We start from the raw sequence: 19,939 nt of genomic DNA, 5'->3' as shown, positions 1-19,939 counted from the left end.
GTCCTGACGAAGGGTCTCGGCCCGAAACGTCGACAGTGCTTCTCCTTATAGATGCTGCCTGGCTTGCTGTGTTCCACCAGCACTTTGTGTGTGTTGTTTGTAATTTAGATGATGTATTTTGTACTGTGCAAGCATTGCAGGTCTCAGTCAGGCCAGAGGCCTGCCAAAGCTGGGAGTACAAGTGTAAAAGGAGCACACTCAGGAAAACCTGCTCTTTTCTCAGAGGCTCAGGTGACAGGACTGTGTATTGGTGTCAGAGCCCTAAGGAAATCAGGAGACGAGATAAAAGGGATAAATTCATGCAAGGGGGGCGGATAGAGGAGCACCAGAGGGAGGGGATGGGCAGGCATGGAGATGAGGTGTGAGAGGGAAAAGAGGATTCAGCATTCCCCATCCCCTTTCCCCCTCGCCACCCTCCTCCTTCAGCATTCCCCATCCCCTTTCCCCCTCGCCACCCTCCTCCTTCAACATTCCCCATCCCCTTTCCCCCTCGCCACCCTCCTCCTTCAGCATTCCCCATCCCCTTTCCCCCTCGCCACCCTCCTCCTTCAGCATTCCCCATCCCCTTTCCCCCTCGCCACCCTCCTCTTTCAGCATTCCCCATCCCCTTTCCCCCTCGCCACCCTCCTCCTTCAGCATTCCCCATCCCCTTTCCCCCTCGCCACCCTCCTCCTTCAGCATTCCCCATCCCCTTTCCCCCTCGCCACCCTCCTCCTTCAGCATTCCCCATCCCCTTTCCCCCTCGCCACCCTCCTCCTTCAGCATTCCCCATCCCCTTTCCCCCTCGCCACCCTCCTCCTTCAGCATTCCCCATCCCCTTTCCCCCTCGCCACCCTCCTCCTTCAGCATTCCCCATCCCCTTTCCCCCTCGCCACCCTCCTCCTTCAGCATTCCCCATCCCCTTTCCCCTTCGCCACCCTCCTCCTTCAGCATTCCCCATCCCCTTTCCCCCCTCACCATATCTCCTTACCCCTTTTCTTTCGTCCATGGCCTTCTGTCCTTTCGTGTCTGATCCCCCCTTTTCCAGCCCTGTATCTCTTGCACCAATCAACTTCCCAGCTCTTTACTTCATATCTGCCCCTCCCAGTTTCACTTATCACCTTGTGCTTCTCCCCTCCTCCGTACCACTTTCGAACTCTATTACTCAGCTTTCTTTCTCCAGTCCTGCTGAAAGATTTCGGCTTGAAATGTCAACTGTACTCTTTTTCATAGATGTTGCCTGGCCTGCTGAGTTCCTCCAGCATTTTGTGTGTGTGGCTCAGATTTCCAGCATCTGCAGAACTTTCCTTGTTTGCAATATCCTAGCTGCACTTAGGGGAGACATAGTGGGTCAGGCACTGTCCATTTGGGTGGAAGTCAGGAACAGGAAGGGTACAATCACACTGATGGGATTGCACTGCAGATTCACTGATCACCACCTGGATCAAGGAACAGATATGTAATCAGATTAAGGAGATGTGTAAAGATAATAGAGTTGTTGTCATAGAGGATTTCAACTTCTCTAATATTAACTGGGACCTTCTTAGTGAAAGAGATTTGGATGGAGTTGAATTTGTTAAGTGTGTCCAGGAAGGTTTCTGTAAACAGTATGTGGACAGTCTAATGAGAGGAGGGGCTGTACTGGACCTGGTGTTGCATACTGAGCCTGGCCAGGTGAGCGGTTAGGGAACAGTGACCACAAAAGATGATGCTAGGACAGTGGTGAAAATACTGTGGAAGGAAATAATACCTAGATACGGAATACCCATGGGGATCAATAGTGACTGAGGTACCCATTTTACCAGCAGAATAGTAAAGGATTTTTAGTACAGGCCATGGGATTCCAATGGAAATTGCATATTCACTATCAGCCTCAGTCATCGGGGATAGTGGAAAGGGTGAATGGGACGTCAATGACCACAGGGGCCAGACCCCCAGTATGTGCTGAAAAATTGGCTCTGATATGGAATGATGAGCAAACTCTGGCCTCTGCACAAGCCATAGGTAAAACAGCGGCTGAACTGCATGAGAGGATGAGACAGGCACAGGCCCCTGTTGGAGATGCCCCCATACATGCAATCCAACCAGGTGGCCAAGGATATGTAAAAAATTTAAACAGAGATTCTCTTTCTCCCAGGTGTAAAGGACCTTACACTGTGCTGCTAACCACCCAGACGGCCCTGAAAGTAGACGGAAAAGAAGATTGGGGTCATGCAGCGAGATGCAGAAAGCATCACCCGTCAAAAGCGGAAAGTGACAGGGCAGTTGAGTCAACTAGCAACTAACAATCAGCGGACCAAGGGCGCATTGGATGGGGGTATGTTGGCGTACATGAAAACTCTTTAACTTTCAGGATAGCTACAGAAAGGATAGATATGATCCTTGATCTTTTTTATTAACTCATTTCATTGAGGTGGGCGTTGCCAGCTAAGCCAGCATTTATTGCCCATTCCTAGTTGCCCTTGAGAAGGTGGTGATGAGCTGCCTTCTTGAACCGCTGCAGTTCCTGAGGTGTTGGTACGCCCACAGTGCTGTTAGGGAGAGAATTCCGTGACTTTGACCCAGCGACAATGAAGGAATGGCGATATGTTTCCAAGTCAGGATGGTGAGTGACCTGGAGAGGGATTTCCGAGTGGTGGTATTCCAGATATCTGCTGTTCTTGTCCTTCTAGATGGTAGTGGTTGTGGGTCTGGAAGGTGCTGCCTTAGGAACTTTGGTGTGTTGTTGCAGTGCACCTTGTGGATAGTACACACTGCTGCAACTGTTTGTCGATGGTGGAGGGATTGGATGCTTGTGGAAGGGGTACCAATCAAGTGGGCTGCCTTATACTAGATGCTGTCAAGCTTCGTAAGTGTTAATGGAGCTGCACTCATCCAGGCAAATGGTGAGTATCCATTACACTCCTGACCTGAGCCTTGTAGATGGTGGACAGGCTTTGGGGAGTCAGGAGGTGAGTCACACACCACAGGATTCCTAGCCTTTGACCAGCTCTGGTAGCCACGATATTTATATGGCTAGATCAGTTCAGTTTCCTGTCAATGGTAGCACCCAAGTTGTTGAGTGTTGGGGATTCAGTGATGGTGATGCCACTGAATGTCAAGGGACGATGGTTAAATCTTCTCTTGCTGGAGATGGCCATTGCCTGGTACTTGTGTGGCTCGAATGTTACTTCCACTTGTCAGCCCAAGCCTGGATATGGTCCAGGTCCTGCTGCATTTGGGAATGAACTGCTTCACTCTGAGAAGTCATGAATAGTGTAGAACATTGTGTAGTCATCTACGAAAATCCCCATTTCTGACCTTATGACAGAAGGAAGGTCATTAATGAAGCAGCTGAAGATGATCGGTCCTAGGACACCTCCCTGAGGAACTCCTGCAGTGATATCCTGACAATGAGATGATTGACCTCCAACAACCACAGCATGACTCCAACCAGCGGAGAGTTACCCCCGGGGTTCGTATTCTGCATGGAAGTAAAGAGGCATGGGATCCAAGGGGACCTTGCTTTTTGGATCCAGAATTGGCTTGCCCACAGAAGGCAAAGTGTTTGTAGATGGTTCATATTCTGCATGGAGGTCGGTGACCTGTGGTGTTCCACAGGGATCTGTTCTGGGACCCCTCCTCTTTGTGATTTTTATAAATAACCTGGATGAAGAAGTAGAACAATGTGTTAGTAAGTTTGCTGATGGCATAAAAGTTGGGGTTCTTGTGGATAGTCTGGAGGGTTGTCAGAGGTTACAGTGGGACATCAATAGAATGCAAAACTAGGCTGTAAAGGGGGAGATAGAGTTCAACTCAGATAAGTGTGAGGTGGTTCATTTTGGTAGGGCCAATTTGAAGACAGAATATAGTATTAATGGTAAGACTCTTGGCAGTGTGAAGGATCAGAAAGATCTTGGGATCCATGCCCATAAGGCACACAATGCTGCTGCGCAGGTTGACAGTGTTGCTCAGAAGGTGTTCGGTGTATTAGCATTCATTAATTGTGGGATTGAGTTCAAGAACCATGATGTAATGTTACAGCTACATAAGACCTTGGTCAGCCCCTGATTGGAGTACTGTGTTCAGTTGTGGTCACCTCACTACAGGAAGGATGTGGATGCTATAGAGAGAGCGCAGAGGAGATTTACAAGGATGTTGCCTGGATTGGAGAGCGTACCTAACGAGAATAGGTTGAGTGAACCCGGCCTTTTCTCCTTGGGGTGATGGAGGATGAGAGGTGACCTGATAGAGGGGTATAAGATGAGAGTTATTGATCATGTGAATATCCAGAGGCTTTTTTCCCAGGGCTGAAATGGCTCACACGAGGGGCATTGTTTTAAGTTGCTTTGAAATAAGTACTGAGGAGATGTTCACACAAAGAGGGGTGGAGGTGTGGAATGCTGTGCCGGAGGTGGTGTGGAAGCGGATGCAATAGGGTCTTTTAGGAGCTTCTCAGATAGGCACACGGAGCTTAGAAAAATGGAGAGTAATGTGGTAGGGAATTTCTAGGCAGTTTCTAGAGTAGGTTACATGGTCAGCACAACATGGTGGGCTGAAGGGCCTGTAATGTGCAGTAAATTTTCTATATTTTCCCATTGACTCCATTTTAGCTAGGGCACCCTGATGCCAGACTCAGTCAAATGCAGCCATCATGTTGAGGGCTCTCACTCTCACTCTCACCTCCCCTCTGGTCAATGCTTTTCAGTCCATGCTACGGCCAAGGAGGTGATGGGGTCAGGAGCTGAGTGGCCTTGACGGAACTTTGCTGATGATCCAGAGAAGGCTGATAGGGTGATAACTCGTTGGGTTGGACTTGATGGAACTTTGCTGATGATCCAGAGAAGGCTGATAGGGTGATAACTCGTTGGGTTAGACGTCCCGTTTCTTGTGTTTAGGACATACCTGGGCAATTTTTCACATTTCCGGGTAGATGCTGGTATTGTAGCTGTACTGGAACAGCTTGGCTAGTGGGGCAGCAAGTTCTGGAGCACAAGTCTTCAGGATTATTGCCAGGTGTTTGTCCAGGCCCATAGCCTTCGCAGTATCCAGTACTTTCAGCCATTTCTTGATATCAAATGGATGAATCAGATTGGCTGCATACTGACATCTGGGATGCTGGGGACTTCTGGAGGAGACTGAGCTGAATCATCTGACGAAGATTGTTGCAAATGCCTCAGCCTCATCTTTTGCACAGGTGTGCTGGGCTCCTCTATCTTTGAGGATGGGATATCTGTGGAGCCTCCTCCTCCAGTGAGTTGTTTGGTTGTCCAACACCACTCACGGCTGGATGTGGCAGGACTACAGAGCTTAGATCTGATCCGTTGGTTGTTGGACCACTTAGTTCTGCCTACTACTTGCTGCTTATGGTGTTTGGCATGCAAGTACAAACGTTTGTAGTTCAGTATTGTGGCTTCACCAGGGTGACGCCTCATACTGACGTATGCCTGGTGTTGTTCTTGGCATGCCCTCCTACAGGGTTGATCTCCTGGCCTGGTGGTAATGTTAGAGTGGGGGATGTGCTGGCCATAAGGTTACAGATTGTAGTTGAGTACAGTTCTGCAGCTCCTGATGGCCCACAGTGCCTCATAGATGCCCAGTCTGTTCGAAATCCATCCCATTCAGAATGGTGGTAGTGCCATACAATGCGGTGGAAGGTTCTTCAATGTAGAAACGGAATTTAGTCTCCACAAGTACTGCGCGGTGGTCTCTGCTACCATGGCTGTCATGGACAGATGCTCCAAGGCAGGCAGGCCAAGTGTGTTTCTCCCTCTTGTTGGTCCCTCACCACCTGCTGTAGTCCCAGTCCAGTAGGACCCAGCCATCTTGCTCTGTGGTGCTATGACCAAGCCACTCTTGGTGATGGACATTGAAGTCCCCCACCCAGTCCCCTGCCCTTGCTACCCTCAATACCTCCTCCAAGTTCTGCTCAATATGGAGAAGTACTGATTCATCAGCTGAGGGAGGACGGGACGTGGTAATCAGCAGGAGGTTTCCTTGTTCATGTTTAACCTGGGGCCATGAGACTTCATGGGGTCCAGAGTCGATGTTGAGAGTTGCCAGGGAAACTCCTCCTGTGCTGTGTACCACTGTGCCAGCAGTGTGCTAGGACTGTCCCAGTAAAGGTGATGGTGGAGCCCAGAATGCTAACTGTAAAGTATGATTCTGTCAGCACAACTATGTCAGGCTGTTGCTTGATTAGTAAGGATGTTAGTAAGGAGGAATTTGCAGGGCTGGTTTTGCTGTTGTCATTTCCTGTGCTTAGCTTGATGTCAGGTTGTCTGTCCGGGCTCATTCCTATTATTTCTTTTAGCAGTTGAATACAATTTGCTAGGCATTTAATTCAGACCCACTTCTATTTCTGTGGGTCTGGAATTCCATGTACACCCAACAGGCTTGACCTCCCACAGCCAGTATGCAGCCAGTCTGATTCACCTATCAAATTCATGGTGCCATGGTGGGATTCGAACTCTTGTCCCCGGTGTATAACTGGGTCTCTGGATTACTGATCCAGTGGTAGTTACCACTACTCCAAATCTCCCCAATGTGAGATAGTTTAAAATTGGAGTAGGACAAATTATGAGGGCATTAAGCAGCAATTAACCATATAACCATATAACAATCACAGCACGGAAACAGGCCATCTTGGCCCTCCTAGTCCGACACGGCACGAACCCTTAATCTCACCTAGTCCCACCTACCCGCATTCAGCCCATAACCCTTCACTCCTTTCCTGTCCATATACCTATCCAATTTTACCTTAAATGACACAACTGAACTGGCCTCTACTACTTCTACAGGAAGCTCATTGCACACAGCTATCACTCCTTGAGTAAAGAAATACCCCCTCGTGTTTCCCTTAAACTTCTGCCCCCTAACTCTCAAATCATGTCCTCTAGTTTGAATCTCCCCTACTCTCAATGGAAACAGCCTGTTTACGTCAACTCTATCGATCCCTCTCAAAATTTTAAATACCTCGATCAAATCCCCCTTCAACCTTCTACGCTCCAATGAATAGAGACCTAACTTGTTCAACCTTTCTCTGTAACTTAATTGCTGAAACCCAGGTAACATCCTAGTAAATCGTCTCTGCACTCTCTCTAATTTATTGATATCTTTCCTATAATTCGGTGACCAGAACTGCACACAATATTCCAAATTTGGCCTTACCAATGCCTTGTACAACTTTAGCATTACATCCCAACTTCTGTACTCAATGCTTTGATTTATAAAGGCCAGCGTTCCAAAAGCCCTCTTCACCACCCTATCTACATGAGACTCCACCTTCAGGGAACTATGCACAGTTATTCCTAGATCTCTCTGTCCCTCTGCATTCCTCAATGCCCTAACATTTACTCTGTATGTTCTATTTGGATTATTCCTGCCAAAATGTAGAACCTCACACTTCTCAGCATTAAACTCCATCTGCCAACGTTCAGCCCATTCTTCTAACCGGCATAAATCTCCCTGCAAGCTTTGTACCAAGCTCCTACCTTAGTATCATCGGCATACTTACTAATCCAATTTACCACCCCATCATCCAGATCATTTATGTATATTACAAACAACATTGGGCCCAAAACAGATCCCTGAGGCACCCCGCTAGTCACTGGCCTCCATCCCGATAAACAATTATCCACCACTACTCTCTGGCATCTCCCATCTAGCCACTGTTGAATCCATTTTATTACTCCAGCATTAATACCTAACGACTGAACCTTCTTAACTAACCTTCCATGTGGAACTTTGTCAAAGGCTTTGCTGAAATCCATATAGACTACATCCACTGCCTTACCCTCATCAACATTCCTCGTAACTTCTTCAAAAAATTCAATAAGGTTTGTCAAACATGACCTTCCACGCACAAATCCATGCTGGCTACTTCTGATCAGATCCCGTCTATCCAGATAATTATAAATACTATCTCTAAGAATACTTTCCATTAATTTACCCACAACTGATGTCAAACTGACAGGTCTATAATTGCTAGGCTTCCTTCTAGAACCCTTTTTAAGTGCTTTTAAGAAGCATTAATTGGGAATGTTTTCTCTGGCAAGTCCACATCAGATGTGTGGAGGGTGTTTAAAGATCAGTTGCACAGAGCACAGGAAAGATATGTCTCTGTTAGAAGGAGGGATGGGATGGAGCGATAGGAGAACGTTGGAGCCAGCAAGATGATGGATTTAGTTGAAAGGAAAGGGAAAGGTCTGTAAAACTACAGAAGACAGGATCTAATGGAGCACATGAGGAGCATAAAGAAGCCGGAAAAGAACTAAAGAAGAGAATGAGGAAAGCCAGGAGGGGCCACGAAAAGCTCTTGTCAAGTAGGATTAAGGCATTCTATACATACATCAAGAGCAAGGGGATAACTAGGGTGAGGGTGGCACCAGTCAAGAATAAAGGGGGCTTAGACCAGACAATGTGAGTGACGTGCTTAATGAGTTCTTTGGTTCAGTACTTACCAAGGAAAAGGATATGGAGGACCAGGAGATCAGTGCTGAGTGTATAAATACATTAGGGACTCCTAATGAGTATTAAGGTGGATGAGTCCCCAGGGACTGACCGGATTTACCCCAGGTTACTGAAGGAGGCAAGAGACAAGATTGCTGGGGACTTGACCAGTATCTTTGTGTCCTCTCTAGCCACAGTTGAGGTCCCAGAGGAGTGGTTAATACTGAACCTCTGTTGAAGAAGGCAACAAGGGAAAATCCTGGGAACTACAGAGCAAAGAGTCTTGCATCAGTTGTAAGGAAATTGCTGGAGAAAATTCTTAGGGGTAGGATATATGAGCATTTGGAAACCCATGGCCTAATTAGAGAGCCAACAAGGCTTTGTGCAAGGCAGGTTTATGGTAAGGCAGTTGAATGCAATTTGCTAGGCATTTAATTCAGACCCACTTCTATTGCTGTGGGTCTGGAATTCCATGTACACCAACAGGCTTGACCTCCCACAGCCAGTATGCAGCCAGTCTGATTCACCTATCAAATTCATGGTGCCATGGTGGGATTCGAACTCATGTCCCCGGTGTATAACTGGGTCTCTGGTCGCTGCATACTGGCTGTGGGAGGTCAAGCCTGTTGGTGTACATGGAATTCCAGACCCACAGCAATAGAAGTGGGTCTGAATTAAATGCCTAGCAAATTGCATTCAACTGCCTTACCAACTTGGTCAAGTTTTTTGAGAAGGTGACGAGAGGTGGATGAGGTAGGGCAGTGGATGTTGTCTACATGGATTTCAGTAAGGCATTTGACAAAGTCCCTCCAGAAGATTAGCATGCATGAGATCCACAGTGAATTAGCTGTTTGGATTCAGAACTGCCTTGTGATAGAAGACAGAGGGTGGTGTTTGAAGGGACCTGTTCGAGCTGGAGGTCTGTGATTAGTGGAGTACTACAGGGATCTCTGTTTCTGATGTATATAAGTGACCTGGATGAAAATGTAGATGGGTGGGTTAGTAAATTTGTGGATGATGCCAAGATAGTGAGGTCAGCTGAGAATATCATCAGGGTCTGTCTTCCCGCCATTACAGACATTTACACTACATGCAGCACCCACAAAGCTAACAGCATTGTGAAGGACCCCACACACCCCTCATACAAACCCTTCTCCCTCCTGCTGTCTGGGAAAAGGCATCGATGCATTCGGGCTCTCACGACCAGGATGCGCAACAGTTTCTTCCCCCAAGCCATCAGACTCCTCAATACTCAGAGTCTAGACTGACATCTACATCATTTATCATTATATTGTAATTTGTCCTCTACTGTGACTATTGTCTTGTTTATATAATTATTGTGCTGCCCTGCACTGTTTTGTGCACTTTATGTAGTCCTGTGCAGGTCTGTAGTTTAGTGCAGTTTTTATGTTTTACATCATCCTGTGTAGCCTTGTGCTGTCTCACATAGTCTAGTCTAGTTTTGTATTTCATGTAGCACCAGGGTCCTGGAGGAACATTGTTTTATTTTTATTGTGCACTGTACCAGCAGTTTATAGTCGAAATAAACTTGAATTGATGACTTGAGATTGTTGGAGTTGTGGATAGAGCAGAGAGATCTTGAGAATCCAAGTTCATTGCTTCTAGAAAGTGGCTGCACAGGTTGATAGGGTGGTTAAGGAGGCTTAGAGAAAGATTATTTTTATTAGTCAAAGCACAGTTCAAAAGTCAGGAGGTTATGTTGCAAATTTAAAATATCTGGAGTATTGCATACAGTTCTGGTTGCCCCACTATAGGAAGGATGATGAGACTTTGGAGAGGGTGCAGAAAAGTTTCATCATGATCTTTTTAACCTGGTTTAGAGGGCATGTGCTATCACAAGAAGCTGGATAAACTTGGGTCGTTTTCTCTGCAGAGTCTGAAAGTTTGCTTTGGAAAAGCAGCATCCATTATCAAAGATCCCCTCCACCCAGGCCACGCTCTCTTCACACTGCTGCCATCAGATAGAAGTTACAGATGCCTCAGGACTCGCACCACCAGGTTCAAGATCAGTTACTACCCCTCAACCATCAGGCTCTTGAAGAAAATTGGATAACTACTATACTCATTGTATTTCTGGTGTTTCCACAGCCAATGATATCACTTTGAAGACTCTTTATTACAAGCTCTTATTATTTATTGCTATTTATTTATATTTGCATTTGCACAGTTTGTTGTCTTTTGTGTTCTTACTCTTTCATTGATCCTGTTTACAGTTACTATTCTATAGATTTGATCCTATTTACAGTTACTATTCTATAGTTTTGCTGAGTATGCCCGCAGGAAAAAGAATCTCAGAGTTGTATGTGGTGACATGTCTGTACTCTGATTTTTTGAACTTTGAAGTCATTTACGTTCAGGTATCAATCCACTTCTGAAAATCTCAGTTTAGTACATCCACTACATTCCCTGTGTCCTTGTCCTCCATTAAAATAGTCACCCTTTCACAAAATTTTGCCGACTTTGATTAATTGAATCCACTATAAGGTCTCTCATAAAATCTGCTAATGTCTTGCTCATGACAAATGTTAAAATACTTGGCCTGTAGTTTCAGATAGTCTCCCTTTCTGGTTCCAGAACATATTCAGCACAATCAGGAAAGCTCTTCAAAGCCTTGACTTTTTGGAAGCTGAACAGAACTGGACTTTGCCCATCTATATTAATGTCATTCTGTAGACAAGCAGTACAGAGCACCCTGACAAACTGCACCTTACGGAAACTGCACTGCGGCTGACAGGAAGGCTCTGCAACGGGTAGTCCAAACTGCCCAACGCGTCACCAGCACCAGCCTACCCGCCATCATGGACATATATACAGAAAGGTGCTGGAAAAGGGCCAAGAACGTCATGAAGGAGTCCACACAGCCTGCTCATGGACAGTTTGTCCCATTCCCATCAGGGTGCATCGACACCAGGACCACCAGACTCAAAAACAATTACTATCCTCAAGCAATAAGGCTGATCAATACCTTCCCCCATTAATCCATGCCTCCACACTCCCAACTACCAATATTTTATCATTTCCTGTCAGAGTCATCTTATGTACAGACACTACTGTGTCTAGCGACATACAATCAATCGATGTATATAAGCTATCTTACACATTTATATTTATTGTGTTCTTGATCTAATTGTTTTTTTTTTTGCTTTGTCAGATCTGGGGTAACAGTTATTTCATTCTCCTTTAAACAGTTTTGAAATCTTGATCCTGAACTTTGAAGAAAGAGATACATTTGCTACTTTTGACTCCATTCAAATCTTCCCTGAACAGGTAAGTTTGGAAAACGTCTGCACTCCTCACTTTACAGACCATCAGATGAAGTTCGCCAGCATCTGGCCACTGGTCATTTCTCCTCTGTAGAGTTCTCCATCCTCTGGGACATGGTTAGACTCTGAATGTTGAAGTCAAGCTTTTGCTGCCATGGCAGCACAGTGCTTACCGCTTGCAGCTTGGGACATCGCAGTTTGGAGTTTAATTCCAAGTCTGTGTGACCTTCCCACGTGTGCATAGGTTTCCTCCGGGTGCTCCGGTTTCCTCCCACAGTCCAAAGACGTACTGGTTAGTGGACATTGTAAATTGTCCTGTGATGAGGCTAGGATTAAATTGGTGGGTTGCCGGGTGAGGTGGCTTGGTGGGCCAGAATGCCTAAATAAATTTATGTTGATAACCTTTCTTCCAGGGGTTCACTGCTCACACAGAGTTGGTATCAGTCAGCCACCCCTCCAGGGTGTCTGTTAGATTGTTGCTTTCTGGCCTGGCATTATCCGTGCCCATCTCTGAAACAACAGAAGCATATGAAGAGGCTCTTGAGTAAGCACATGAATATGTAGAGGATGGAGGGATGTGCAGACAGAAGGCATTAGTGATAAGGCATCATTAGTTTTGTTAGTTTAACTCTCCCATGGATGGTTACGAGCCCGGCTGCAAAAGATGGAGGATTCGACATTCAGCTAGCAACACCACTTCATTAAAAACACTGAAATACCAACAGAAGCTCCAAAGACTTCAACCCTGGGAGAAGAATAATCATCGGTGGGCTACATCTTGAGAGACTTAAATACTGGCCTGGCACAGAGGATTTTGGTGAGCATCTGGCAGCAGCCTATGCCCCAGTAGGGGTGATGGACTTAAGAAGGAGGAGGAGGAGGGAGTTAAATTTGATCAGCACAACACCATGTGCCAAAGGGTCAACCCCTGTGCTGAAATGTTCAAATGGGAAGCAGCTTTGTGGTATCAGCTCACACTGTCAGACCACACCAGTGCTTACAGCTCCTAGAATGAAACACAGGAGATTCTGCAGATACTGGAATGTGGATCAACATTCAAAATGCTAGAGGAACTCAATAGCTCAGCCAGAATCTCTGGAGGGAAATGAATAGTTGATGCTTTGGGTCTTTGCCTGATTGAAATTCACTATTTTCCCACTATAAAGTCTTCTATAAAGACTGCTTATGTCTTGCGTGTGACAATATTTCATAAGTAGTTGGAGGAGACTTGGTTTGTTACCAAAGGCTCTTGCAAATTTCTACAGATGTACGATGAGGAGCATTCTAACTGGTTACATCACTGTACGGTGTGGAGCAACTATTGCACAGGATCCGGAAGAACTACAGAAAGCTGTAACCTCACTCAGCTCCATCATGGGCACAGCCTCCCCAGTATCCCCGACACCTTCTCCTGGGTGATGGGGGTCCTTAATGACTGATGCTGCCTTTTTGAGGTGTCGGGGATACCGGGGAGGCTGGTGCCCATGATGGAGCTCAGTGAGTGTCAGAAACACACTGAGTCTCAGCAATTTGCAGAACGGTAAACTTTATTTTTCGAGTCTGCAGAGTCGGACCCAACCAGCTCCTGCTAGATTGAGTGCCGAATTACACTTTGCACAGTTTTTTATACCCTACTTGTTTACGACTTTGTGAGTTGCACCCATGTGAGGTGCAGACATTCTTCCTTAATCTCATTACAAAATTACAAATGTGATTACCCTTTGGCCCACTTATCAGCCTCAGCGCATTAACACCGTTATTGTTCAACCGTTAAGCATGTCTTCCCGTTACCCGTATCGCTTCTTTAATCAGCAAGCTATTGTTTCATCCTCATTTTGCAAATTGGTTTATACGTTGCCCTGCAAGTTGCTTTGCACGCTCTTTCTGTGTCAGCACATTCTAAATGGACTCCTTAAGTATCATTTCTCTCAATCCACCCTTTTTCTTTTTAGAATGTGCTATCAGTTGGGCTTTTGCCACGGGTTTACATAGGCTTCTTCCTCTAGCTCTATTTCCCTTTGTAGGAGTACCTGAACAGGATCAGCTGGGGCCCCTGGTTGCATGACTTGTCTTGCCACCCGAGCTACTAGCTCCCGCAAGCAGGGGATCAGACATGGTAGCAGAAGGAGGACCATCAATCCCCCTCCTATAACCCCTAAAGCGGTTCGCCACCAGCCTCCTTTCAACCATCCGTCCAGCCAGTCCCAATACCCCAGCGGCTTCCAGGTCTGTACCGGCACGTGGGCCAGTTTCCTTATTTTATCTGATATTTTTTTGAACCACCTTTCCGTTGTCATCTATCTTTAAGCAGCAGTTGGTTAGATTAAACTTTCCACATACTCCTCCTTTTTGTTGTAGTCATAACATTTCTCGTTTACATGCGAGTGTGATACAAAGGACCCTGGAAAAAAACCGTCATGCCCACCCTTACCATCGTCCTGCACTTATCACATCCCCCTTCAGCGCTTCTCAACAATAGCAGTATATACATTACAGTCCCAAAGTTCATTCTGTCCGTCTTTTGAGCTTTAGCACCATCGGGTCTTCTCCCTGGACGCAAGTCCACTCTGCACCTTCTTCGGGCTTTACGGGTCCCTTGATTCTCGCAGCGTGGGTCCACCCTTTTTCTTTTGTCCTTACTGCGGCTTCGGTGGTCAGTAGCACCTGGAATGGGCCTTCCCACTGCGGCTGTAACTTCTCTGGCTTCCAAGTCTTAATCAGGACCCAGCCACCGGGCTGAGTTCGGTGGAGTGCGAAGTCCAGAGGTGGGGTTTGTGCGAGTAACCCCTTCCTGCGCAATTCTGCAAAAGAACGAGACAGTGCCTGTAAATAGTCCCTTACAAAGACATCTCCCCCTTGCAGGGAAGGATAGCCCTCCACCTTGTTCCAATATGGAAGGCCAAACAACATTTCATAAGGGGATACTCCTATATCTTTTCGAGGAGCCGTGCGGATTCTTAGTAGGCCAGGGGTAGACACTTGGTCCAGGGTAGCTTGGTTTCCATCATTAGTTTTGTCAATTGCGTCTTCAGAGTACTGTTCATCCTCTCAACTCTTCCTGAGCTCTGAGGGTGCCAGGGGGTGTGCAGCTTCCACTGGATTCCTAAGGCGTCACAGATTAGCTGGTGTGTTTTTGAGGCAAAGTGTGTTCCCCTATCTGAATCAATAGACCCCATTATTCCATATCTTGGGACTATATTTTCTAATAGGATCCGTGCCACTGAAGGGGCGTCCGCTTTAGTGGTTGGGAATGCTTCCACCCACCGAGTGAAGTGATCCACAATTACTAACAGGTACTTCCATCTCTGAACTTGTGGTAGTTCCGTAAAGTCTATTTGGATCCGATGGGACGGTCGGACGGCTAGTGTTTGTCTCCCCTTATGGGTGGCACGCATCATTTTCTTGTTTACCTTTTGGCAGGTGTAACAGCCCCACACCTCCTGTTGAGCTAGTGTGAATATCCCTTTACAAACATAGTCCCTTAGGATAGTGTTGCACATAGCTTGCATTCCCCAATGGCTTTGTTGGTGTAGTTGTTGCAGTATATGACGAGTTACTTCCTTATTCAGTACTTGCCGTCCGTCGGGGGTCTTCCACTCGCCTTCTGATGTTTGTCGGGCTCCCAGCTGGCTCATAGCGTCTATTTCTACTTGGGTGAAGACTGGTAGTTTGTTAAGCCCTTCCGTTATTGGTATCAGGGTTAGAAGTCGGACCGTTTTTTCCATTGCTGCCCGTTTGGCTTCTTCATCTGCGAGCCGGTTTCCTATTGCTTCCGGGGCTGTTCCTCGTTGATGTCCTGGAACGTGAACCACTGCAATTTCTTGAGGTAATGTTAGGGCTTCCAGAGTCATGCTTATCATTTGTTCGTGAGCTAATTCCCTTCCCCTGGCTGTTATCAACCCCCGTTCTTTCCAAATCTTTCCGAAGGTGTGTACCACTCCATAGGCATACTTAGAATCAGTGTATATAGTGCCTATTTTGTTTCTTAACAGTTGCAGTCCCCTCTGCAAGGCATATAGTTCACAAGACTGGGCTGACCAATTACCCGGGAGCCGGCCGGACTCCACCGTCTCCCTAGTCCTCCCGTTTATAATAGCATATCCACTGTGTCGTACCCCATTGATGCATCTGGAGGAGCCGTCGCTATATAGTTCCTCGCCTTCAATTAGGGGAACTTCTTGTAGATCTTCCCTACTTTTTGTCTGAAGGTCTGTTAGCTCCACGCAGTTATGCTCGGTTTCCTCCCCTGTTGATTCCCCGTATAAGAACTGTGCCGGGTTACAACTATTGTTCTTTTCAAAGCTTAAATCATCCCCGACCATCAGAATGGTTTCGTATTTCAGTATGCGAGAGTCCGTCAACCACCGCTGAGCTTTTTGGGCTAAGAGGGTGCTAACGGAGTGCGGGGTATACACCATCATTCTTCCCCCAAAGGTTAATTTCCGTGCTTCTTCTACTAGTACGGCTGCTGCCGCTACGGCTTGTATGCACGTCGGCCATCCCCGGGATACCGGGTCTAACATTTTTGATAAAAAGGCCACAAGTTGCCGCTTTCCTCCTTTTTCTTGGGTTAGTACTCCTAACGCAGTTCCTTCATTGTTTGTTGCATACAGCTGAAAGGGCTTTTCCAGTGCTGGCAGTGTTAATACCGGGGCCCGAATTGGTTGCCCTTTTATTTTCCTGAACTTCTGTTTTTCTTCTTCGGTCCAGCTGATTATTCCCCGGTCTTCCTTTGCCAATTTGTCGTACATAAACTTCACCAGGGAGGTATAATTCTCTATCCAAATCCGGCAATAGCCCACTAAGCCCAGAAATTGTCTTATTTCCTTCTTTGTCCTGAGAAGCGGTATTTTAGTTATTCCCGCTATTCTTTCTGGGGTTATTTGGCGGTGCCCTTTACTGACTCTGTGTCCGAGATATGTTATTTCCTTCTCGACAAATTGCAGTTTCTTCTTGGACACCCGCAATCCTTTTTCTCCTAGGTAATTCAGGAGTCTTATAGTATCGTCTCGCACTACCTCCTCTGCTGGTCCCGATAGTAGTAGGTCATCGACATACTGTAATAGTTGGTTCTTTTCGGTACAATGGAATCCAGCCAATACTTGCTCCAGTACCTGTTCGAATAGGTTTGGGGACTCCGTGAACCCTTGGGGCAAGACGGTCCACCGGAGTTGCTTCTTCCGCCCAGTGAAGGGATTTTCCCATTCAAATGCGAACATATCTCGGCTACCTTCCTCCAACGGGCAACTCCAAAAGGCATCTTTTAGATCTATCACACTGAACCATTCATGTTCAGGAGGTATTTTGCTCATTAATGTATAGGGGTTAGGCACTACCGGGTATCGTGTTTGGACTACCGCATTTAAGCCTCTCAGATCTTGAACCATTCGATACGTGCCGTCGGGCTTTCGGACCGGTAGGATGGGGGTATTAAAGGGTGACATACATTCTTCCAGGAGTCCATCTGATACTAATGTCTCAATTACAGGTTGTAATCCCCTCCTCCCTTCCATGGCAATGGGATATTGCCGTCTTCTCTCTTCTGCTTGTTTGTCCCACTGTGGGTCGTTTACTGGAAATTTCCGGTCCCCCGGTAACTCATTCGGCTGTTCCCTTCCCCAAATTGATATTGCAGCTTGTCGTATCATTTGCCTCTCTTGTGCAGAAAATAGCGTTCCCATAATCGCATGCATTTCTTCCCAAGTGTAAACATTAGGTCCTAAGAATTGATCCAACTGTTCTGCCAGTCCCATTGGATCTTCTAATAAAGTTTTCATATCTTTCTTAAATCCTCGTACTTCGGTACTTGTCAGAGGGACGTTTACAAATCCTGTTCCTCCCCGTTCTCCTCCCATTGGAACCTCTCGAAGGGGACACAGCTGTACCTCTTCCTTTTTTAATTCGTCTTTCTTTTTCTTATCTGCTCCTGTCACACTCCTTGTTTCGATCCTTGCTTTTGCTTTTTCCCTAACATCCCTCTCTTCCCTCTCCGGGTCTATTTCTTCTGTTTTTTCACTTTCTTCACGTCCTCCCTCTGCTCCCGCAAGGGGCGCAGAAGGCTGGACATAGGGAGGGGGTAAATGATCGAGTGGGTCCCACTTCCGCTCCCCTTTAATGCCCAATTTAAAACTCTTTGTTGTTACTCCTGGCCAGGGAGCCTAACAAAAAGCATAAGCAATTTCTTCCGGTTTTACATTTGGTTTTGAATTAACGTAAATGTTTAAGGCTTGTCGTACCCAATCCTCCTCAGACCCAAGCCGCGGCCACCAGACCGCAGGTTTTTCTATCGGCTGTTTCGACCAAATTAAACAGTACTGTATCATTTTTTTCTTTTGTTTCCCTTTTAGTCTTCCACATCCCCAATTCTCAAACATTCTACCGAGGGGGCTATCAGGAGGAACCCCCGGGTATGGTCCCGGTCTTTCCATCTTATTCCGCTCTTACTTAATCCCGCACCCTTCTACTGCAACAGTAGGCACTTTACCCGGTGCGTCCCAAGGACTTTTATCAGGAGGACCCCCGGGTAGCGATCCCGGTCTTCTCCGTCCTTACTTATTCCCGCACCCTTCTACTATAATTGTAGGCACTTACCCGGTGCGTCCTGGGGACTTCCAGTACCAGGTACTGTCCCCTTCTCCCCGTTTACCGCTCTGCGCTGTCCGGATATCACTCGCTCAAGCCGCGCCGGAGCGACGAGCAAGGAGTCAGGGACCGCCAAACTCGGCGGGGTGCACCGTCTCCGATGTCCTTCCTCGTGTCCACCGCGGCCGGAGTGTGGATCCCGGACGAGCCCCCACGTTGTCAGAAACACACTGAGTCTCAGCAATTTGCAGAACGGTAAACTTTATTTTTCGAGTCTGCAGAGTCGGACCCAACCAGCTCCTGCTAGATTGAGTGCCGAATTACACTTTGCACAGTTTTTTATACCCTACTTGTTTACGACTTTGTGAGTTGCACCCATGTGAGGTGCAGACATTCTTCCTTAATCTCATTACAAAATTACAAATGTGACTACCCTTTGGCCCACTTATCAGCCTCAGCGCATTAACACCGTTATTGTTCAACCGTTAAGCATGTCTTCCCGTTACCCGTATCGCTTCTTTAATCAGCAAGCTATTGTTTCATCCTCATTTTGCAAATTGGTTTATACGTTGCCCTGCAAGTTGCTTTGCACGCTCTTTCTGTGTCAGCACATTCTAAATGGACTCCTTAAGTATCATTTCTCTCAGTGAGGTTACAAATTTCTGCAGCTTTTCCTGATCCTGTGAAATAGCTGCTCCTTACCGTACGGTACTGTAACCAGTTAGAATGCTCTCCACAGTACACCTGTACAAATCTGCAAGAGCCTTTGGTAACAAACCAAGTCTCCTCCAACTACTTATGGAATTTTTGATGGTAGCAGGAGACTCAATTGACACTTATAAACACCAGCTCTAAGCCTATTTATTTTTAACCTTGCTTTTAATTAACAGCTTTTTGTTTTCTAATTTCCATGTTTATTTTATTTGCATTTTGTATTTTTTTTTGTGTTTGTACTCTAAACCCATTGTAAGGCACTTTGAACTACATCGTCTCTATGAAAAGTGCTGAATAAATAAAGCTACTACCACCAAAGAGGGGCCACAGGAGCCTGAAGACACACACTCAATGCGTTAGGAGCAGCTTCAGATTTCTGAAAGGACAATGAATCTGTGAACACTGCCTCACTGTATGTCCTTCCTGCGCTCTTTTTGTACAACTTACTGAATTGAACATTTATATATATTTCTTGTAATTTGTAATTTTCTATTTCATATTGCAATGTACTGCTGCAGCAGAATAACAAATTTCACGACATATGTCAATGATACAAAATCTGATTCTGCATTTGCTACTAAACTAAATGTTGACGGTCCATTCCCTTCCACAGATGCTGCCTGACCCACTGAGTTCTTCCAGCACCTCACTGGCTGATCACCTCTTCTTAAGCTTGCCCTGCAGTCACACCATTCCTGATCAATGCTTTTCCAAAGTCTTGTGAGTGTTCCTCTGTATTGCCGTGTGAAAGCAATCGGCTTCACCCTTCTTGTGTCCAAACTTCACCACTGGACGGCTCATAGATGAGTACCATGTTTAACCTCAGGGGGAAACTCTTCAGAGGGAAAAGCCTGATGTGACTGTCAACAAAGTCACAGAGGATCACCCAGGATGGCGATGTAGAAGTTTTTATTTGTCACGACAAGCAGGCATCTTTCTGGAGACACACC

The sequence above is a fragment of the Hypanus sabinus genome, chromosome 21 (assembly GCF_030144855.1).
Source record: "Hypanus sabinus isolate sHypSab1 chromosome 21, sHypSab1.hap1, whole genome shotgun sequence".
NCBI lineage: Eukaryota > Metazoa > Chordata > Chondrichthyes > Myliobatiformes > Dasyatidae > Hypanus > Hypanus sabinus.
This window is presented reverse-complemented; position numbering follows the sequence as displayed.